Here is a 20,922-nt window from a genome sequence, read left to right as displayed (position 1 = left end):
TACTTTCCAGCATTCCCTGGAAGGATCCCTCTCCTCCTCCTCATCTCCTCCAACCCCTTCTGCTGCTAAGCTACAGCATTTGGGGAATGCTTTTTTATGTTCTCTGGTTACTCTTTCTTCTTGGATAGCTTTCTTCCTCCTCTCTGCCAGCCTATATCCTGTTCAGCTTTCACAGTTCACACCAAGCCTCACATCTTGCATGAATCCTCCCCAGAATGTTCTAGTCCAGTGATTCCTAACCAGTAGGATATGATCACAGTGATTGTCAACAGTGGCCATCAGTTGCTGACAGTTACCTGACCATGGAAACTGAGAGAATCCCATGTCTTTTGTCCCCATCCTGACCAGGACCACATAAGTTGCCCAGCCAGGTTTCTGTGACCTTGACCACCTACAATCCAATATCCTCTGAGGGATTACTCCAACTTTCATTTCCTTGTATTTAAGCCCTTCTTTTTGGCACCAGACTCCATTATTTTCAGACTCCATATTTTTCCTAAGTCATTAGGAAGACAGAAGCTGTTTGCCTGGCAGGACCTTCGTAATCTCATCTTCTCCTCATTTAACAACACACTTATTTCTATCCTCAATTCCTTCTCGTGCACCATCCATGTCCACTGTCATGGCTCTGATTTTCACTCCTTCTGTGACTGTAAAACACCTATGCCTCTTTCCCTTGCACCTTCATCTCCCTCTCTGCTGCCTCTTTCCCATTTGGATTAAAGCATACTTCTTTCCCTTCTCAATTTCACATCCCTTCATCTCATGTTCCATTTCTTTTGCTTTCAGAGACAAGGTTTTAGAAAAAATCATTTATATGCAGTGCTGTTCTTCTACCTCTCCTATATACTCTTCTGCTTATTGGATACAAGTTCACTGATTACTTCATTCACTCAAGTTTCTAGGAAGGCTTCCAAATTAGAGAGAAGTTGGCCTGAAATTGACCATCTCCTCTCACTAGCCATGTGAACTTGGGCAATTACAAAAATCCCTTTTCTGTCCCAGCATCTTCTATAAAACTTGAGTGACGGCTGGGTGCAGTGGCTCAGGCCTGTAATCCCAGCACTTTGGGAGGCTGAGGTGGGCAGATCACGAGGTCAGGAGATGGAGACCATGCTGGGTAACACGGTGAAACCCTGTCTTACTAAAAATGCAAAAAAAAAAAAAAAAAATAATAAAAAATAAAAATAAAAAAATTAGCCAGGCATGGTGGTGGGCACCTGTAATCCCAGCTACTCGGGAGGCTGAGGCAGGAGAATGGCATGAACCTGGGAGGTGGAGCTTGTAGTGAGCCAAGATCGCGCCACTGCACTCCAGCCAGGGTGACAGAGTGAGATTCCAAAAAAAAAAAAAAAAAAAAAAACTGGAATGGCTACTCCTGCCATGTGGTCATGATTTGATGAGAATGCAAAATGATAACATACACGGAGCAGAATGTAGAGGTCACTGGACACTTCGGGTCACTGTGAATCAGTCATCTCAGCAGTATTTTATCCTATGGACCAGTCCACTTTTCTTGGACTTCACTTTTGCTTTTGCCTTCAGTGATGCATCTCTATCGCAGTTTCCTTCTTACGCTTTTCTGGTTGCCCTTTCTCAGCATTTTCCCCAAGTTTCTCGTTTCCACCAAAAGCTATGTTCTCCAAAATTCAGGTGTTGTTGGTTTCCTTTATTTTTTAATATTCTTTACTTATCTAGATTGAGAAATTAGCTAGCATTAATTGATTGGTAATTACTCAATGGTCATGTCCAATACTAATCTCATGAACCCCATTAAACCAACTGACATCACAATTGGGAAGGACCCAGGTATAGAATGCCCATTCTGAGCTCAGTTTCTTACCCAATTAAGCCCCCTCATTTTCCTGTACACCCTCACTGTGTAACAGCACGATTTTCTGGTGGTTATACCTGACTCTTTCTTTCTCCTTGTCTCCTAGAGTGAATAAATTGACAAGTCCATTCTTAATTCATGCATATATTACTTCTTACCCAGATTATGGTAATAGCCTACTGAGGAGCCACTGTACCTCCTTTTTTGAGCTGCAATCCAATCTACAAATTACTTTACCAGAATGAATCTTTTAATGGACAAACAAGAAGGATGGTTTACAGAGGCTGGGAGGGTAATGAGAGGGAAGGATATGGAGAGGTGGAAAATGGGGATGATTAATGGGTACAAAAAGTAGTTAGAAATAATTAATAAGACCTCGTATTTGACAGTACGACAGGCTGACTATAGTCAATAATAATTTAATCACACATTTTACAATAACTAAAAGAATATAATTAGATTGTAATACAAAGGAGAAATGCTTGAGGGGGCGGATACCCCACTGACCCTGATGTGATCATTATGCACTGTATGCTTGTATCAAAATATCTCCCATACCCCGTAAATATATACACCTACTATGTAACGACAAAAATTAGAAATCATTTTTTTAAAAAATTAAAAAAGAATAAGCACAGCTAACTCTCCAAGTTGAAATTATTTTAGTAGTTCCTGGTCAGCAGTGTCTTTTGGGACACATGGAAGTGAATAACCTACAGGGATTGTTAAAAATGCTAATTCCTAGACATCAACACAGATCCCCTAAGTAAGAATTTCCAGGTTGGATGATGCTTAAGCACACAATTCGGGAACATGTAACAATAGAATAAATAAAAAATTGTATGGAATGTTATATAAGGCTTTGCATAATCCAGCTTTTGATTGTCTCTCCAGCCCCCTTGCCAACTATCCTGTCATATGATTCTCATGACTGCTGCAGGGTCTGGTCCATCATGCCATTGTGCCTTTGCATGGTATCAAAGTCCTTCCACTCCCAATTCACCTATCACACTTGTTCATCCTTCTAAGAATAGCTCACATCAATCATTTCTCCCTTAGTAAGTCTTTGCTGAGATTCCTAATCTGCACCCCTCTGATCTTAGATAAGTCCATTTTCCATGCTTTCAAAAATTCAGGTGTATCAGTCCCTCTCCTCCCTGTACTATCTCCAAGTCCAGTATACCATTGTATATATCTCACTGCATTTAAATGTTTGGTAATTTGCCTGTCTTTGTCATCAGCCTGAAAGCTTCCTAACAATTAAAAAAAATGCATGGCACATATTAGGTGCTCAAATTTTATTTGTTAATTGAAGAACTCTCTCTCTAAGTCACAGTGTCTATCAGCTGTCTTCTACCACTCTTATGAGCCAAATCTTGTCCATCAACAACCTTCTGAAAATCAAGTAGTAACCTTGCATGAGAGGTTTTTATCCCCATGTTCAGTCCTGCTACTTCTAAGCAAGTGCTTTTTCAAGTTGCTTCCTGCTGATCCAATCTGTCAGGGATATTTAACTGGCCATGTGCCTATTCCCCTGGTACTCTCTAAAGTAAGTTTTTGTATCGCCAACTCTGGTGATGGAATTATTTTTTATCTCACAGGGTATTTTTTTTAAGTTACAGAAGTAAACTCATTATCAACAATATAATTAACAGCCATGTTATTGGAGTTTTTTCTACTAATATTTTATTGTTACCTCTTCATATTTTAAGTCCTAGAAGTAAAATGTGTTTTCAATAGCACTAATGCATTTTAAAATTTATTGTGTTTATTATTTTCTCTTACCTTAAGTAGTAAAAGTTATCCTTAACAGTATTATTAAAATTTCCAAAAACTAATGACCTCACTAGATTTGTTTGTATTTTAAAGTCATGACTATAAAATGAATTCACCATTTATTGAATTGGCATACATATCACATTTCTGTGAACAATGAATAAAGTAAATAAGGTCTCCCTCTAATCACATGAATGTCTTCAAAAAAGCTGTGTTTTTGCTTTTTCTGCCCAAAGGAAAACTATGTGGTACACCGGAATGGGCTCAGCATTTCAAGTCAAACTGAGCCAGCCAGTTTATGTCCTCTTCTGTAATCCACTACCTGTGTGGTTATGATGCACAGGATGTCATTCCTGACCCTCAGATTTTCCTGTCAAAATAAGCTGTAGCGGCCCTTTGTCATACACGGCACCTATTAGGCACTCAATAATTGCATTTTATTTATTTTTTAAATCTATTTTTTAGCATGGTAGCAAGTATACTTGTTTTTCATAGGGCCATTAAGAAGGAGTTGGGAACACTCGTGCCATTTCCCTGGCATGTTGCTGTCAGCCTTGATTATCTTGTGTCTGGCATCACCGTAGAGTTTTTCAATATCTGTGTGGCTCTGGTCTTCTGAACAAGACGGCAAGTTCCCTGAGGGCAAGAGCCTGTGAATTCCAGCACAGAGTATATGCTCAGAACATAAAAATGTCTCATGGATTCTATTTTTAGAACTGCTGGCATAGTATTATGTAAGGAAAGCAATGTTATGCTAGGAAGAATAATTTTTCTTCTCATAAACATGGTTTTCTTAAAATGATGAGGTGAAAAATGAAAATACTTTGAACAGTCTATGATTTGTAAGACATTTTCTGCAGTTGGCTGGTGTCCATAACCTCTAAGGCTTGACACTTATGAATCGTTTAAGGAATTTTATTTTGGTGTGTTCGGCGTGGCCCCTTTTCCTTTCCAAGTCTTGCTACTTTGGAATTGACACCACAGAGCATAAAGTGGAATCCAAAGTGAGAGATGCCTATACCCACTTGTTGTATCAGAAATCTATCCACTATGAAGATATCTGTCATGATTACTCAGGCTAGGCAGTTCTCAAAAAGGAAAGCATGAGTGAGTTTGTTTTACTGCACAGGCTTGCCCTGATCATATTTATTTGAAAAACAGCTGGAGGTGGCAACTTACCAGGTAAAAACAGATTGGGGGACCGATAAAATTATTCAGATGCTCATGGGCAGGTCCTCTGTAATTCACAGGAAAGCCTACACTTAACATCTGAGAAGCAGCCTTACAGAAACGTCCCAACAGAATTTACAAACTCAGGTAGTCAACAGTTTGAACTGCAAGTCGTCTATTTGTGAGTACACCCGTATGGGCCTTTACGGGTCTCCGTAGGTGGAGAAGGGCCTGCCAGTGGTTCTACAAAGAGAAATAAATCTGACATTGGGTAGGCTTTAGTTTGGACCACATGTGAATACTTCTAAGCTTCTTTGCATTATTAGCAGAACAAGCATTTCTTACAGAAGACAATATCCGTACCTGGAGATTCAGAAATACACTGAAGATAAACTGGGGCTTTCTAGTCAAACTCTCTGAAGTCTCCCAGGATGTCTGTTAGTCTCTCAGAGCTGTGATTTCTCACTGGAAGACTTTGACCTCATTCAAACTAGGTGAACAGCCAAGTCAAACTTTTCATGGTGTTTTTTCGACTGGAAATTTTATGACAGAAAACAACGAGCAGATCAAGTGGACCCAACAGTGGATGGACTCAGCCAGTGCCATTTAAGTTTGTCTTTCTGAGTAGATCCTGTGAAAGGTCTGGGGCTGCCAGTGCCATTTACTGCTTTCACCAATATCTGGGCACATTCCCCTTCCAGGTTTTTTTCTGGAAATCAAGTGCTGTCTCCATTAGGAATGCATGTTCCTGAAGGTCAGGGAAGCCCAGAGTGAAGCCATGTCAGCCATAACTCATCCTGAGATCCTCCCTGTACCCCACTAAACAAAGCCTCAGTATTTACCTTGTTACTGCATTTCACCTTTCAGTGTGGAAGAGGGTTCTCTAAAGCAGCAAAGCTTAACTGTTGTCTTTAATCTATCACTTGATCTACCTTTTTTTTTTTTTTTTTTTTGCTTACACAATTCATTCAAAATTTGTTTTTGTGTTTGACCAAAGTTTCAATAATCCTCCCAATTTATATTGGATGTCTGACTAAGGGAATTCATCATTTCTCTTTTTCTAATAGAAGCTACCCTGACCTTAAATCTTTGAGAAAAGGAAAATGTGAAGGACATGGAATTTGGAAAAGCTTATTAGCCCCTGTACCTACAGGTCATGTTACTGGCCACTTTCCTAAAAGAAAGAAGACCCTGGGGAGGACATTCTAGTGGTGCTTTCCTTTTCCAGCTGATAATACAAAAAAAAAAAAAAGTGGAAGACATTTCATGACTGTGACAGTTCGTAATTAGGTTGTATATCTAAGACACACATATATCACTGACAAATAAGAAAAATATAGCACAGTTAAAAAATTAGTTCAAGGCTTACCCAACTAAATAATAACAGAATTGGGTTTAATACCTAATCTCTGAATTCAGCTTTCCCAGTATGTCCAAATTTAAGTCAGTATCTCCTCTTCTCCACCAAATATTTCTTCTCCTAAGTTTTACCTTAATGATTAGCACCATTGTCCTGGATGGAGGGAGTACAATAACTCAGAGCCATCCTTTACCCTCCCTCTTCACCATCCTACTATCCAGTGAGCAGGGATCTGGCTGATGCTACCTCCACAATGCCTTCCACATCCACACCCTGTTCTACACACTGCTGGATGTCCCAGGGATTTCTCATCTGTTACTTGGGCTGTTTCCACAGCCTCCAAGAGTCTTGTTATCTTCTGGGCTACCCTATCACCTAAATCCAGCCACCACAAGGCCAATATTTGCTTTTATTATAGATATAATTCTGTTTTTCTTTGTTTAGCACCTCCAATTTCGTCCAATTTTTGCTATAGTTTATATCTCAAAACCTTTGTCCTACATGCAAAACTCTTTACGATTTGACTGATACGACCTGCTCTTATTATTATAACCATACTTTCCATACATTCCTTGCTACCCCTCTCCTCTCTCACAATAGACTCCTCTGTGTCTTTGTTCTACCACTTTCTTTGGCTCAGAATGCTCTTCTTTAATTCTGCGTAACTGAATCTTGTTATTATACTTCTTACAATTGGACACAGTTGTTTTCTTCTTGAGGAGGTTGCCTCTGATTCCAGCATGGGCTATACCATAGTGATTCCTTAGATCTGTATATGCAGTGTGTGGAAATGTTTTGCCTTCTGTGTTACTCCCTATTAAACCATTACCTCACTGAAAGCCGAGACCCCATTTTAATCTCCCTCCCCTACTGTAGTACCTATTACAGCCTCCAGTGCATAGTAGATGCTCAATAAATGCTTTACATGCACAGTGAAAGAACTCTTATGACAGCCATTGTAAAAAGTTTAAGGATAGAGTGGTGCCTGTGGATTTAGAACCAGTGGTTAGAAAGCTCTAGGTTGTCTATGTGGCGAAATCCTATCAGTCAAGGCCATGAAGCAGGACACAAAAAGTTAGGGTCCCTTTCTCCTAGGGAGCTTTTTGGTGTGGCTTGTTTGTTTGTTTAACAAGAAAGAAAGAAAGACAAAAAGGGTACTTTTGGCATTTTTTTCATGGAGGACACAGCAGTCATATTTTTCTCTGCATCGGGAGTGGAGTCTGGGAGAGCATATCACAGTCGTTCATTAGAGAATTCATCTAATTGAAGACTAGAAAGTCTTCTAATATTAGTGATAAGAGATGTGAGTTGTTACTGGATTTTTGTTTTGTTAGTTTTTTGTTTCTTTTGTCCTTAATGATTGTCCTTAATGATTCTTACTAATTGGTTACGTCGTTGTACCAAAAAGATCAAGGGAATATTGGGGTCAGTAATATCTGTTTTGTTTTTTAATACCCACTGAGCCTGAAAAACTAATGCAGCCAAATAATGAGCTCATAAATACTAATTTATGAACAGGTAGCAATCATGACACCTAACAAAAAGTCGTTCAACACTCAACTGGAAGTGAGAAGATCGCGTTATAATTTCCAGCTCCGTCCATCTAGTTACGTCATCTTAAGCTCATTTGTACATAGTTCCACGTGCCAATTTCCTCTTTCATAAAATAGGAATGTTGATGTAGGTATCTTTTCATTCTACGACTTCAAATTCTACAACTCTGATTTAAATGATTTCAGAAATATTTACTGAAACCTTTTCATGCTTAGTCCAGCCATAAAATAAGGCCTGCTTCTTGTTCTTACTGAATTATAATTTAGAAAGAGAAGTTTAAGGTATAAGAAGCATTAAATGACTATTATGGAAGTACTTAAACTCTGTTTAACATCCAGTACGCAACACATATTTCTTACATTCAGCAAATATAATACTTCTCAAGTCCTTCTCTATGCATGGCACTAAAATAAGTGCCAGAAGGCAAAGAAAAAGAGACCAAAGCCTCTGGCCAAAATCCAGGAAGGCAAACCATTTCCAGGCCTGGTAATGAACGAGGAGATGGAGTAATATTCACAAGAGAAACATGATGTCATCAAAGCAGTGGAATAAAGGTGGGCACAGGACATTCCATATTAGACGATTCGTTTAAGGCAAGCATAGTATGTCCATACTCAGTGCTAGATATTTGTCAGCTTATGCCCATTTATCCAATGAAATGAAAAGCAAAATCTGCTATACTTTCTGAGAAAGAAAAGTCAGGCACTTCCTGTTGCTGAAAATCATAAGAAAACATATTGCTCTCATTGCTGCAGACAACACACAGCCAGACTTAGGATGAAGCTGGTGCTTGTAAAGAGAGGAGAAATATGGAGAGAAACTCAGTCTCTGATGACACAATGTAGTAGCTAAGTTAGCGACCTCAAAGGCCTATTCTTCCTTTAGGTTCCTGATATCTGAGATCAAATCCCCCTGTATTGTTTAAGTGCATCTGAATCAGGACTTCTACCACTTAAAGCAGAAAGACTATCACTGATACTGGAAATTGGACTGTTACATGCTTTAAAGGCTTAGAATAAAGAGCACTATCTGATGGAGGTCACTTGCTATAGGGTTTCCATAATTTGTTTTTCAGGCATGGTGAGAAAGGTTCAGAAAAGGATCCATTGCCTTTTTTCCCCCTCATTAACCATGTCTAATCAATCCCCAATCCTGTCAATTCCATGACCTTCATACATCTTATACCTGCTTCTCTCCATTTCTATTAACACCAACACCGTCCAAACCAGCATCTTTGCATACCTGGGTTACTATCGTGGATTTCTAACTGGTCTCCTGCATCCATCAATTTTCACTCCTCTATTTTATTCTCTATCATGTGAATCTTATAATTTCTTGACTTACAGAGCATCTTCAATGGAGCTCATTGCTTTTTGATGAAGTCAAAACTTCATAAAATGTCTTATGGGTATATCAATAACTAAGTTTATGTCTACCTCTCCCATATCATTATTCAGTGTTCCACCACCGTCCTATGACTACCGCTGGACTTCCGCTATTCTGAATCTCCTTGAAATCTTGCTAATGCATGTGTGTCCTCCCATCGGGTAAAGCATGTGGTTTTCCCACCGCCGGGAATGCCATTTTCTCCTGTCAGTCTGATTCCTGTCATCCTTCAGGTTTCATATACAATATCACTTTTTGTGGAAAGTGGGTTTTGACCCTAGTGTAGATTACTCCTTTCTGCTAAAGGCTCCTATGACCCCTCTGTACTTACATTATCTCACTCTAGTATAATTACTTGTTGGATGACTTCTTTTCATTTTTGTAGGTCCTTGTTTGTGTTATTAGCTGTTGTAATCCCCCAGTACCTTCTATAGTGAATACGCCATATTTATTGAAGAGCTGAATGGTATGAGTCCATGGAGAATTACGCAGACAACCTTTAAAAAAGCAGCCCGAATAGGGAAAGTACAGACACTGATGATAGATAGAAGTGGTTGGAATTCAGGCAGATAAACAGCAATCAATTACTGAATGTTCTGCCTTACAGTTGAGCAAATAAATGGCCAGAGATTGAAGTAGATGGTGAAGAAGCTGATAAGCAAGATAACCCTTAAAAATATATACACACAACACTGGCACCATACCTGATTCAGACCATGAGCCATTCAGTTCATCCTGACCAATTCCAATTGGTCTGGCCAGTTTCCAGTATGATGCAAAGGTAATTTATTTAATGTATTCTGTGGGTATTAAAAAAAAAAAACCCAGCAGATCTGCCCACCACCAAAGATGAGCTAGAGTATCAGTAGAGACACGAATGAATCACACAGGGTCAGATGCCAGCTCTACCAAGTTCAAGCTCAGTTATCTTGGTCAAGTTTCTAAATCCCTCTGGGCACCTATTTCTACATCTTAATGTGAAACTGATATTAATTTGTTAAACAGTTGTACAAATCCAGGCTCTGTATGCAGAGCAGCAGCTATAATGTCCCAAAACTGAAACTTGTCATTATAATAACACAAAGGATCCAAATTTGGAACCCTGGAAGAATGGCTGTACCAACCAACAGAAATAGGAATTCAAGTGCTGAGCAATATAGCCACCTCCTCTCATGGTTGGTGTTCTCAGTTTAACACGGTTGAGCTACAATCCACAAACTGGATGACTCATAATCAAAAGTAAAAAATCCAATTTAGTTCACAGTATTGATACTAATGTTAGTCTCCGTCTGGAGGTTTATCAGCTTAAAGTCCATCTGCTTTATAAAGCTAAAAAAGGACGATGTATTCACAGTCTGGTTTTGGTTTCAAATTGAGAAATATGTTCTGAAGCTATTAACAGTAAGTGGATATGCTCTCGAGGGAGAGTATCAGAGCAGCCAGCACAACAATCAGAGGGACTTCCCACTGCAGTCTGCCTGAGTGCTTAGGTTCAGGAAATCTCCACTTAGCTGACACTGGGTATTGGTTTGGCGACATCTCTAACTGTGTGTGGGGCAAGAAGGTAGGGTTCATGGTGGGGTGCAGCCTGAGAGAGACCGTTTTTTTTTCTTTCCCCACATCTTGAAGAACATTATGGACACTCACACTAAAACTCTGGAATGCTTCTGTTTAATCCAAGTGATTTCACTTTAGCCTTGATCAGAACAGAAGCCAGATTACTTTTTGAAAAAGTTCATTTTTCTCAAATCTAATGTAGACTTCATTTCACATTATTAATTTAGAGATGAGGGTATACGTATTTAATCTAGTGATGAGTTTTTTCCCCTCTGAAAACTGTTTTTAAATTAGTAATGTCCCATTGGATCAATGGCATCTGAACATTGAATAAATACGGCATACATTCTTCTATGTGGCAAAGTTTCAATGTGAAGACACCACCTGGTCAGACTCTTAATTTCTCCTCTGTGTTACTTTTACATCCTGAAGGTGCTTCTAACTGGCACTGAATCCAGGCAATTTTTGACCAAAAAAAAAAAAAGTTTATCTTCTTATTATTAAAAAAATCGGGACACTGGAAAACACTTAACAAAACAGAGATTAAATAAACATCATAAACCCACTACCTATGGAAAACGATGAAGAATGCCCCCAATCATATGCTTCCTGATCATTTTTATGCACTGTAAAAATTATTTAATGGTACTGTCCTTTTAGTATATCTATATATGTCAACATATCTCCATGTCAATATGTTTGTTTACAACCTTGTTTTAAATGGCCAAATGGTATCCTACTAAACAAATGTGCTGCTGTTTGTAACCAAGTGCAGGAATTTGAAGAATTCAAGACTACATTGTACTCTTCAGGACTACATTGCAACTCTTCTATTTACCTGTTTGCTTAGATTATAAGCACCTGGAAGACAGGAGCCTTGTTCCATTCAAACTGTCTCCTAGACACTTTGCACTTAATACATATTCAATAAATGTGGATTTGGATTAAACCCACAAACAAAAAGATAATTGGGTCAACACACAAAATCTGAAAGTATATAGTCTATTGGTTTCCTGTGGCTTCAGTATAAAAAACTTCTACCAACTTCATGGCTCAAAGCAGCAGAAATTTGTTCTCTCATAGTTCTGGAGGGTCAGAAGTCTGGAATTGGTACTATGGGTCAGAATCAGGGTGCTGGCAAGAACATGCTTCTTCTGGAGGCTCTAGAGGACAGTCTTGTTTCTTGCCCCTTCTGGCTTCTGGAAGCTGCCAGCATTCTTTGATCTGTGGTTGCATCATGCCAGTCCCTGCATCTATGGCTACACTGCCACCTCCTCGTCTGTTTAAAATCTTCCTTTGCCTCCATCCTATAAGATAAATGTAACTGTCCCACAGATAACATTGGATAATCTTCCCATCTCAATATCTTTAATCACATCTGCAAAGCTCCATTGTGTCATAGAGGATAAATTTACAGGTTTAAGAAATTAGAGCATGAGTAACTTTTTTGGGGGGGGGGCTGGGGAACATGGCATTTTTAGCCAATAACTGAGAGTATGTAATTTCAACTATAATTTTTAATCATTGTTGTGTTTTCAGAAAAAGTGTTAAGACTGAGACAAGTGGGAATAGAGAACGCACTGCTCAAGTATCTTTTTCTTGAGAAAGCTTTGGTGTTTGTTGAAATTAGAACTTGTATTTTCCATAGTTAGACTATATTTCTTATCGTTTAAAAGCCTAAGTGACTTGGTATTACTCTATTTCATTAATTGAAATAACAATATTACATTTACTTTTAACTATAAATAAACTTAGTGTGTATAATCTGGATATATTCAATCATATTGGAGAAAGAGAAATAAACAATAAAACCAAAGAAAAAGAGAGTAGATGAGTGGAGCAAGGAGACAGAATAGAAAGCCCCACCAATTGCCCTCCTGCCCTCCCCACTCTCTGCAAGAATGCTTCTAACTATCTGCACACAAAAATGCACAGTTACAAGAACCAAACATCAGGTGAGAATCATACTACCTGTATTTTTCTTCATATGGTTGAAAGAAGCATTGAAGAGACTAGGAGAGTGAGTCTGGAATTGTTGGTGCTAACCCTTTCTACCCCCTGGAAGTGGCTGCATAGTACCAAGAGAGAATCTGTATATATCAGGGAGGGAGAGCGCAGCAATTAGAGGACTTTGCATTGAACTCAGTTCTGCCTTGTCATAGCAAAGAGCAAAGCCATCTTTGGCTCAGCCAGCACCTGCCCAGGGCCCACATAAGGAGCATTTGGACCAGCCCCAGCCAGAGGAGAATCACTGAGCCCTGAGGCTGGAACTTGAGTTTCTCAGAAGCCTCACCTTAGTGGGCTGAAGTGCTCTGCAGTCCCAGGTGAATTTGAAAGGCAGACTAGGACACAAGAATGGCATTTCTTAGGCAAGTCCTGATGCTGTGCTGAGCTTGGAGCCAATAGACTGGGTGGGGGGGGTGGTGCATGACCTAGTGAGACACCAGACATGACTGCTAAGAGAGTGATTGCACCACCCCTCCTTCAACACCAGGTAGCACAACTCACAGCAGTGAAAAGGACTCCTTCCTTCTTCTTGAGAAGAGAGAGAAAAGTAAGGAGGACTCTGTCTTACATTTTGAATACCAGCCCAGCCACAGTAGGACACAACGCCAGGCAGAGTTCTGAGGCCCCTATCCCAGGCCCTAGCTCCCAGACAACATTTCTAGATATACCCTAGGTCAGACAGGAGGGATCTCGTTCTGGAAGGATTCATCACCTGCTGACTAAAGAGCTGGGCCCTGAATTATCAACAGTGATACCCAGGTAGTATACCATGGGCCTTGGGAGAAATCCTGAGACATATTCACTTCACGTACCAGCTTGGCCACAGTGTAGTAGAGCACCAAGTGGGATCTTTGGGTTCCCAAGTCCAGGCCTAGGCTCTTGGATAACATTAATGGACCTGTCTTGAGCCAAAGGGGAGCCCATTGCCATAAAGGGCGAATCCCTGGCCTGTCAGCATTCACAAGTGCCTTAAGTGCCTTAAGTGAACCCTAAGTGAACATCAGCAGTGGCCTAGCAGAACTCCCGGTGGGCCAGGGTTATGGTGGCCACGATGAGACTCCTCTGACTGTGGAAGGGGGAAGGAAGAGCAGGAAGGACTTTGTCTTGTGGTTTGAGTGCCAGCTTATCTGCAGTAGAATAGAATACCAGCCATATTTCAAAAGATTTTAACTTAAATACGTGGCTCCAAGTCAGCATCTCTGGACCTGCTCAGGGTCTGGGGGAACTTGCCACCCTGAAGGGAAGGGGATAAACCTGGCTGGGTTCACTGTCTGCTGATTGTAGAGCCCTAGGGACTTCAACGAACGTAGGTCATATCCAGGTAGTGATTACAGCAGGACTCGAGTGAGACCTAGTGCTGTGCTGGCTTCAGGTCTGAACCAGGGCAATTTCAGTGGTGGTGGCCACAGGAGTACATGCATCACCCTATCCCTAGCTCCAGGCACCTCATCACAGAGGGACATGCTATTTGTTTAGGAGAAAGTAAGGAAGAGAACAAGATCCTGTACCTGATAATTCAGAGAATTCTTTCAGATCTTATTGAAGATCACCAAGCTGTGGGATTTCTTCAACACCAGAACTGTTCTACAAGAAATGCTAAAGGGAGTTCCTCAATCTGAAATAAAAGGATGTTAATGAGCGATAAGAAATTACCTGAAGGTACAAAACTAACTGGGAATAGTGAGCACACAGAGAAACACAGAACATTATAACACCATAATTGTCATATATAAACTATTCTTAAGTAAAATGACTAAAGAATGAATCAATCAAAAATAATAATTGCAACAATAGTTTAAAACATAGTACTATAAGATATAAAGAGAAACAACAAAAAGTTAAAAGGTGGGTGAATAAAGTTAAACTGCTGGTTTTTATGAGTTTTCTTTTTGTTTGTTTGTTTATGCCATCAGTGTTAAGTTGTCATCACTTTAAAATCATGGGTTACAAGATAGTATTTTTAAGTCTCATGATAATCTTAAATCAAAAACATACAACAAATACACAAAATATAAAAAGCAAGAAATTATACCATCAGAAAAATAGCACTTTCATTAAGAGGAAGATAAGAAGGAAAGAAAGAAACGAGACCACAAAACCACCAGAAAACAAATAACAAAATGGTAGGAGTAAGTCCTTACTTATCAATAATAACATTGAATGTAAAGGGACGAAACTCTCCAATAAAGAGAAATAGAGTGGCTGAATGAAAAAAAAAAAAAGACCCAATTATCTGTTGCCTGCAAGAAACACACCTCACATATAAAGATATACATAGATTGAAAACAAAGGAATGAAAAATAGATAATCTATGCTGAAGGAAACCAATAAAAAGAGTAGGAGTAGCTATACTGACATCAGACAGCAGAGATTTCAATACAAACACTGTAAATAGAGACAAAGAAAGGCATTATATAATGATAACAAAGTCAATACAGCAAAATAATGGTGATGGTAAATATATATGCACCCACCCAACACTAGAGCTTTCAGATATATAAAGCAAATATTATTAGCACTAAAGAGAAAGATAGACTTCAATACAATAAGAAATGGGAAATTCAATACTCTACTTTCAGGATTAGACAGATCTTCCAGACAGAAAATCAAGAAAGAAACATCAGATTTAATCTGCACTATACAGCAAATGGATCTAATAAATATTTACAGAGCATTTCATCCAATAACTCCAGAAGATACAGTCTTCTCCTCAGTATACAGATTATTCTAAAGGATAGACTACATAGTAGACCTCAATGCAAGCCTTAAGATATTCAAAAAGTGGAAATAATATCGAGCATATTTTCTGATGGACTAAAACCAGAAATCAATAGCAAGAGATGCTAAAGGGAGTTCCTCAATCTGAAATAAAAGGATGTTAATGAGTGATAAGAAATTATTTGAAGGTACAAAACTAACTGGGAATAGTAAGCGCACAGAGAAACACAGAATATTATAACACCCTAATTGTCATATATAAACTATCCTTAAGTAAAACTACTTAATTTTTAATTTTGAAAACTATACAAATGCATGGAAGTAAAACAATATGCTCCTGAATTACCAGAAGATCAATGAAGAAAATAAGAAGGCAATTGAAAAATTTTTTGAAACAAATGATAATGGACACACAATATATCAAAACCTATGGAATACAGTGAAACCATATTGTTTCTTCATACTGAAGAGGAAATTTTATAGCTATAAGTGCCTATATAAAAAGAAATAAGGAAAACTTCAAATAAATAACCAAATGATGCATGTTAGAGAACTAGAAAAGCAGAAACAAACCAAACCCAAAATTAGTAAAATAAATAATAAAGATTGGGACACAAATAAATAAAATTAAAATGAAAACAATGCAAAAGATTAACAAAATGAAAAGTTTCTGAAAAGAGAAACAAAATTGACAAACCTTTAGACAGACTGATTAAGAAAAAAAGACCCAAATAAATAAAATAAGAGATGAAAAATAAGAAATTCCAACTAATACCACAGAAACTCAAAAAATTATTAGTGGCTACTGTGAGCAACTATATGTCAATAAATTGGAAAATCTAAAAGAAATGGATAAATTCCTAGACATATACAGCCTACCAAGATTGAACCATTAAGGAATCCAAAATCTGAACAGACCAATAACAAGTAATGAGACAGAAGCCAAAACAAAAAGTCTCCCAGTAAAGAAAGTCCTGAGACCCAATAGCCTCACTGCTGAATTCTACCAAACATTTAAAGAAGAACTAATACCAAATCCTACTCAAACTATTTCAAAAAATATAGGAAAAGAGAATACTTCCAAATTAATTCTAAGAGGCCAATCTATGAGGCTTCTCTTACCCTGATACCAAAACACATTAAAAAAGAAAACTACAGGCCAATATTCAAGATGCATATTGATGCAAAAACCTTCAGCAAAATACTAGCAAACAGAATTCCACAACACATTAAAAAGATTATTCATTATGAAGAAATAGGATTTATCCCCATGATGTAAGAATGGTTCAACATATGAAAATCAATCAATGTGATACATCTTATCAACAGAATGAAAGACATATTATCATTTGAATTGATGCTGAGAAAGTATCAGATAAAATTCAACATTGATTCATGATAAAATTCCTCAGGAACTAGGAATAGAAGGAACATACCTCAACATAATAAATGCTATATATGACAGACCCAAACTAGTATTATACTGAATTAAGAAGAAACAAAACAAAACTGGAAGCTTTTCCTCTAAGATGTGAAAACACACACACACACACACACACGCACACACACACAAGGATACCTGCTTTTACCACTGTTATTGAATATAGTACTGGTAGTCCTAGGTAGAACAGTCAAACAAGGGAAAGAAATAGAGCATTCAAATTGCAAAGAAAGAAATCAAAGTACTTTGCTTGCAGACAATATGATCTTATATCCAGAAAATCTTAAGGATTTCATCAAGAAAATTATTAGAACTGATAATCAAATTCAGTAAAATTGCAGGGTGCAAAATCAACATACAAAAATCAGTAGCATTTCTATATGCCAGCACTAAGCAATCTGAAAAAGAAATAAAATCATCTAATTTAAAATAGCAACAAATAAAATTGAATATCTAGGAATTAACCAGAAAATGAAATATCTCTACAATGAATATTACAGAATATTGATGAAAAAAATTAAAGAGGACACCAAAAAGTGGAAAGATAGTCCATATTCATGGATCAAGTGAATCAATATTATTAAAATGTCCATATTACCCAAAACAATCTATAGATTCAATGCAATCCCTATCAAAATACCAATGACATTCTTCACAGAAATAGAAAACATAATCCTAAAACTTACATATAATTACAAAAGACCCAGAAGAGCCAAAGCTATCCTGAGTGAAAAGAACAAAACTGGAGGAATCACATTACAGGACTTCAGATAATACCACAGAGCTATAGTAATCAAAACCAGCATGGTACTGGAATAAAAGCAGACACATAGACCAATGGAACAGAATAGAGAACCCAGAAATAAATTCATACATCTACAGTCAACTCATTTTTGACAACGTTGCCAAGGATATACATTGGAGAAAATTCAGTCTCTTCAATAAATGGTGCTGGGAAAACTGGTCATCCACATGCAGAAAAATGAACCTAGACCTCTATCCCTCACCATATACAAAAAGTCCAATCAAAATGAATTAAAGACTTCAATTAAAGACCTCATACTATGAAACTGCTACAGGATATTGGGGAAACTCTCCAGGATATTGGTCTGGGCAAAGATTTCTATAGTAATACTTCACAAACATAGGGAACCAAAACAAAAATGGACAAATGGTATCACATCATGTTTAAAAGCTTCTACACAGCAAATGAAACAATTAACAAAATGAAGAGACAACCCTCAAAATGTGACAACATATTTGCAAACTACCCATCTGACAAAGGATTGATAACTGGTACAAATAAGGAACTCAAACAATCCCATAGGAAAAAAGCTAATAATCTGATCAAAAAATGGGCAATAAACCTGAATGGACTTTTCTCAAATAAGACAAATAGCAAACAAGCATGTGCTGGTTAATGGGTACACAAAGTAGTTGGAAAGAATGAATGAGACCTAGTATTTGGAAGTATAACAGGGTGACTGTGGTCAACAGTAATTTGATTGTATATTTTTAAATAACTAAAAGAATATAATTGGATTACTTGTAACACAAAGAATAGATGCTTGAAGGGATGGATGCCTCATTTACCATGATGTTATTATTACACATTCCGTGCTTATATCAAAGTATCTCATGTACCCCATAAATATCTACACCTAGTATGTATCCACAAAAATTAAAAAAACACTATTTTAAAGGGAGTAAGTGAGAGCAAGGAGAGGAACATCAAGGCGAGGCTGTTGCATATGGAAAACAGTGCAGAAACACCAAATGGGACCAGAGGAACCCTTGCCCTGTCCCTTTGGCATTTAGCACTGTCATGGGTATAGACTCCTAAACAGCACTTACCAGCCTGTGATCTATATTTCTGAGTGGAGAATGTGGAATGGAGGGAATGGGTAAAGCAGGATCTATAAATTCGATCATCTTGTGTCTACCATCTCCAGCAAAAACTTTGACATCAGATCTATTCTTCATCATCATCATCATCATCATCATCTATTGTCATTATTATTACGATTTTATGCAACTTCCAATATTACTCCTATTGTTATTATAATGCCTAAGCCTCATTTACTGTGAGCAAAGCATGGTGCTCTTCCATTTTACATAGTTTGATTTAATCTTCTGGCAATGCAGGCAGTGTTCCTTGTGTCTGTGAAAGCTGAAACTGCATAAAGCAAACACAATAATCAACAGGAAAAAGTGCAATATTTACTTACTGTTGTTTTCAGAGTTAATTATACTAGATACTAGCTCTTTGTTAGATATGTGGCTTGAAAATACTTTCTCGGGCTGGGCGCAGTGGCTTATACCTGTAATCCCAGAACTTTGGGAGGCTGAGGCAGGCAGATCGCAGGGTGTGGTGGTGTGTGCCTGTAATCTCAGCTACTCAGGAGGCTGAAGCAGCAGAATTGCTTGAACCCGGGAGGCGGAGGTTGCCATGCAGTGAGCTGAGACTGCGCCATTGCACTCTAACCCTGGGCAACAGAGTGACAGCGGGAGTCCATCTCATAAATAAACAAACAAACAAACAAACAAACAAATAAATAAAATATTTTCTCTCACTCTGTAACTTGTTTTTCAATCCCATGAACAGGGTCTTTTGTAGAATTAAAGTTTTTTATTTGGTAAAGTCAAATTTGGCTTTACAGATTATGCACTCTTTGTCTAGTATGATAGATACCAAATTTTTTTTACCATTTTTTCTAAAAGTTCTAGAGTTTTAAAAAGTTATCTTTTCTCACTGAATTTCTTTTGAGTTGTCAAAAATCAATTGTCCATATTTTTGTGGGTTTATTTCCAAGTTCTCTTTCTTCTTCATTGATTTATGTGTCCCTCTTTCTACCGCTGTCACAGTCTTCATTACTGTAGACATACGTTTTAAAATTGAGTAGACTAATTTCTCTTTTTATTCTTTCTTCCTTCTTTTCTTTGTTGTTTTCCTTCTTTCCAGCTTTCCTTCTTTCTTTCTCATTTTTTTTCAAAAATTGTTTCAGCTATTCTTTGCCTTTTTATATAAATTTTAAAATAATAGTAATATAACAATTAATTACAGTTTTTATAAGTAAAATAATTGTACACAAAAATATCTTGCTGGGAATTTGATTGTACATGTATTAAACCTGTAAATCAGGTTTGGGGACAACTAACATCTGTACTATATTGAATATTCTAATTCATGAACACTGTGTATCTGTCCATTTATACAGATGTTTGGCTTGTTTTATCAGTTTTTTGTAGTTTTTAGCATAAAAACCCTGGTCATGTTTTGTTTAGATTTAATTACTAACTTTCTGAGTGATTGCAAATGATATTTTATTTTATTTTTGTATCTGTTCATTGATAGTATATGGAAATAGAATTTATGTTTTTATTTTTATCTTGAATTCTGCAACCTTGTTGATCTCACTTATTAATTCCAGAAGTCATTTTGTAGATTTTTTTTTTTTCTTGACAGCATCTCACTTTGTTACCCAGGCTGGAGTGCAGTGGCGCAATCTTGCCTCACTTTAGCCTCGACTTCCTGAGTTCAAGCGATTCTCCTGCCTCAGTCCCCCAAGTAGCTGGGACTACAGATGCATGCCATCATGCCAGGCTAATTTTTGTGTTTTTTTGTAGACATGCATTTGTTTCATCATTTTGCCTGGTCTGGTCTCAAACTCCTGGACTCAAGATCCATCCACTTGGGCCTCTCAAAGTGCTGGGATTATAAGCTTGAGCCACGGTGCCTGCCCTGTAGATTCTTGCCTTATTGCATTGACTACACATTACATCTATGTGTGTGTATAGTGTCTATATATGTGTGTGTATATATGCATACATATGTGCATGTATATATGTGTTTACATATACTTAATGAAGGTATATGTATATGTATTAATTAAATATAAACAAACCTATATACATTTATATGTATATATCTTCATTAAATGAACTGTGACATATTCCACCTTCCCTATTTCTGTTTTCCAGAAGAGATAGTTTAGAATTGATGTTAATTTATCTTTAATTGTTTTGTAGAACACTCCAGTGAAACTGAGTCTGGATATTTTTTTGGAGGGTTGTTTTAAAAATTATGAATTCAAATTTCCTAATAGTTATAGGACTATC

The sequence above is a fragment of the Theropithecus gelada genome, unplaced genomic scaffold (genome assembly GCF_003255815.1).
Source record: "Theropithecus gelada isolate Dixy unplaced genomic scaffold, Tgel_1.0 HiC_scaffold_15886, whole genome shotgun sequence".
Classification (NCBI taxonomy): Eukaryota; Metazoa; Chordata; class Mammalia; order Primates; family Cercopithecidae; genus Theropithecus; species Theropithecus gelada.
This window is presented reverse-complemented; position numbering follows the sequence as displayed.